At 61.8% G+C, this 3,306-nt stretch overlaps 1 protein-coding gene across 1 annotated transcript in view; it reads right to left on the bottom strand.

Moving 5' to 3' along the window:
- The window catches only part of SMPD2 (sphingomyelin phosphodiesterase 2), a 5,986-nt gene extending 5,137 nt beyond the window's left edge, over positions 1-849 (bottom strand). Inside the window, exon 1 of the mRNA XM_026056610.1 lies at positions 715-849. The gene's annotated coding sequence lies outside the window, so the exon portion shown is untranslated. The remainder of the gene's footprint in view (positions 1-714) is intronic.
- Positions 850-3,306: the final 2,457 nt, after the last annotated feature.

Here is a 3,306-nt window from a genome sequence, read left to right as displayed (position 1 = left end):
GGTGCAGTGGTGGTGCAAGGGGGAAGGGGGTGCATGGAGAGAGGAATGGGGTGCAGTGGGGAAGAAGGTGCATGGGGCGAGAGCTGGGGTGCAAGAGAGGGTGCGCAAGGACAGGGGGCCAGGCGCAAAGGAGGGAGGCTTTGCAGTGCCCTTCCCCTGGGGACAGGGCCACCCCTTCCCCTGCTGCAGCTCAGCCTCGGCGGCGAAGGGCAGAGCCTCTTCCCAAAGCGGGGCCAGCAGCCCCGGCTTTCCCACCACGTCCCTCCGAGGCCTGTAGGCGCCCCCCAGTACTTCTCGCTCTTTGTGCTCCCTGAAATCCCAGTGCTGGGACACCGCTTCCCATGACCCACCAACTCCCAGGTGCCCTTAGGATCACCTGCCGGGCTCCCGGCGCATTGCCACCTCTCTCTTTCTCGGTGGCCCTTCCCCATCCCTGGGGTCCCTATGCAGTGTCCCCATGGCAGGCAGTGCCACGTCGGGGGCTCGAGAGAAAGGTGCGTGTAAATACGATGCTTTGGGTTGCAAAAAGGGGGAAGGTGCTGGCAACACGGCATCGTCTGCACCATCTTCTTCCAGGGGGTATAAAATAGCAGCTGCAATAGAGCAAGGTTTTAGTTTAATGAAGGTTTCCAACTCCGGTAGCGCAGACTCAGCCCTCCGTCGCCTGGTCTCTGCCTGGACGAGCCCTAAAACAGCGAGCGGGCAGAGCCAAACCTTGCAGACGCGGCAGGCGCCCGTGAACGGTGCGCGGCGCCGCAGTAAATCCGCTCTGTCCTGCTTCTCCTCCCGGCCCGGGGTCCCGTTTCGTCCCTCGCCGCCCCGGGGCAGGGATGAACGTGGCAGCCCCCCTTTCCCGAGCAAACCCATCGCCGGTGCTGCAAACCCCAGCAGGAAACAGCAGGATGTGTAATCCGAAAGCGCCGGGGTAACAGGAAACACGTTACCCAACCCCGGGGTTTCCCAGGCCAGACGAGAGATGGAAAAATAGCAACTTCAGAGCTGTTTGAGCCAACCCATGAACAAATAATTTTAATGGTTTTTTTTTCAGCAGACCGTAGTTTTCTCGGGAGCTCCACAGTCTCCTCTCTTTGAAGTTGGACAGATACAGTAAACACAACAAATATATGATACAACCCATCACAGCTGGATTAAAAAAAAAATACACAAAAAATATAATACATAAAAAAAAATGGATTTTTAACATTGTGGACCGACACAGCTCTAAAAATGGTGATCGTAACCCTGGTAAGCTTTACAAAGTCTTTAAAAAAATAAAACAGTACTTCATGTGAAATTCATAAATACACTGGAGGAGAACGGAGGGGCCGGGGGGGGGGGCTGAGAAAGGGTCTCCGGGATCCGGGTGAAATCCCGTCCATGCACACGGGCCTAGGCCGTTGCCTCCGCTGGGCCGCGGGAATTCGGCACCCGCGCGGGATGGAGGGGATGGGGGGGGGCTGGCGCAAACCGGTCCAGTTGAAGAGGAGTTTGGTTGCCCGGGGGCACCGCGCCGGGGCGGGCGGCAGGAAAGGCATTTCGTGGCGGGGAGGTTTGAGCTTTAATTCCCAGAGTTTTAGACCAGTGAGTGAAATGAAAGAAAGGGGGGAAAAAAAAAAAACAAAACCAATGACAACAAACAAACATGCTACATATGAGAACTCGGCGGCCGTCCTCAGCGCGGTGCTGGCTCCGGCCACTCCGGCCGTTTGCCCGGAGCTCGGCGCCGCCGGCTCCGCGATGCTACGGCGGGCGCGATTGCAGCAAAGGCTGCAACGTTTCCTGAGCTACGGGGCCGGGCGCCACCGCCGGCGCCGGGGGTCCGGTTCTCCGGTCTGCCGCGCCATGCACCGGGCTGGCCCGCGGGAACGGCGCTGAGTGGGGACAGCAGGATGCGGCCGCAGAGGGACCGGCTAGCGGAGAGGCGAAAGGGGCTCGTTGCAAAAATGCTCTGCAGCGGGGCCACCCGATAGCACCAAGCCTACATCCACCTATACGTATATATAGAAAACACCACTGCCTATATCCACCATGGGCTCCAGCACCCCTAGAGATGCTCCCTGCCCGCCATCACCACTTGCAACACCCACCGCTGTCGCTCCCCACCGGCGACCACCCTCCGGCAAGAGCCCGGCAGGAGAAACCCCCGCAGACCGAAAGGTCCGGCTCCGTCCCCCGCCGGCCTCGTGCAACCCCCGTGCCGCTTCCCTCCGCCCCAAAGCCCGACCGCTCTCACCCTCTGCATCCCCTCCCGCTCGGAGGGATGCTCTCCCCGGGGACCTGCCCTTGCAGCCGCCCGGTTGGGACCGGCGTCGCTTGGGGCCGTAGCCACAACGCCGCGCGCTCCGTGTCCCCCCTCGCCAGCCCCCTTTGCCCCGACGTGCTGCTCCCCGCGCGAGCCCCTCTCCCCGGGCAGCTTTCCGCACAGTGCCCTCACCCGGAAAGGAGCGATTCGGGGGGCGGCCGCAAGGAAAAACCTAAACCAGGAAAATTGTCAACACAGTAAAAGCCAAAAAAAGGGGGGGGGGGCAAGAAAAAAGACGGAAAATTTACATATGCAAAGTAAATCAGGCAAATCCACCATCGCGGCTCTTTCCTCCTTACACCTCGACAAGCGGCAACAGGGGAGGCTTCACACTATGAAACCTCCGAGCTCAATCCCTGAAAGCCTGCACCCCCCGCAGGGGCTCCCGCCGCCGCCCGATATCAGCCGCAGCGACCCAAACCGAGCTCCTTAAATCCCAAGGCTTTCTCTGCACAAGCCTCTCATCTCCTCCGTCCCGTCCCCCGCGCTCTCACTCCATGGGTGGGTCGGCCGGTTCCTGCCCCTCTCGGGATTTGAACCGGCGAACTCGGCTCATCCGCCTTCCCTAGTCGCCGGCACAAGGGCAGCAAGTCCCCGACACCGCGGAGGGGTGCAGGAGGGTCACCTTCCCATCACGAACGCGGGGTCTTTCTAAAAAGTCCTAAACAGCCCCTCCGTGGACCCCCTTTTCCCGCGCCTGGCCGCAAGGCGCTGGGCACGGAGCCGCCTCTTTGCACGCCGGACCTTGCTGCCACCGCCGCCTCCGTCCCCTCCGCCCGGCCGCGCTCCTGCCTTCCGTCCCCCTCGGGATCAGGCCCCGGCAGGCAGCGGCCGAGCGAGGCGGCAGACGCGTGCCCCGGCCGAAGGAAGGGCTCGACGGCCCGCGCTCGACGCCGGCACGGCAGCATCCCGGCCTTCCTCAGTGATGCCGGGGACCGGTCTTCCCCTTTCCAGCGCCGGGCACGGTCCTCCTTTCTCCGTACAGTTCCTTTGCCATTCTTCTT

Source organism: Apteryx rowi, unplaced genomic scaffold (genome assembly GCF_003343035.1).
Source record: "Apteryx rowi isolate R43461 unplaced genomic scaffold, aptRow1 scaffold_132, whole genome shotgun sequence".
Taxonomy (NCBI): Eukaryota; Metazoa; Chordata; class Aves; order Apterygiformes; family Apterygidae; genus Apteryx; species Apteryx rowi.
This window is presented reverse-complemented; position numbering and strand designations above follow the sequence as displayed.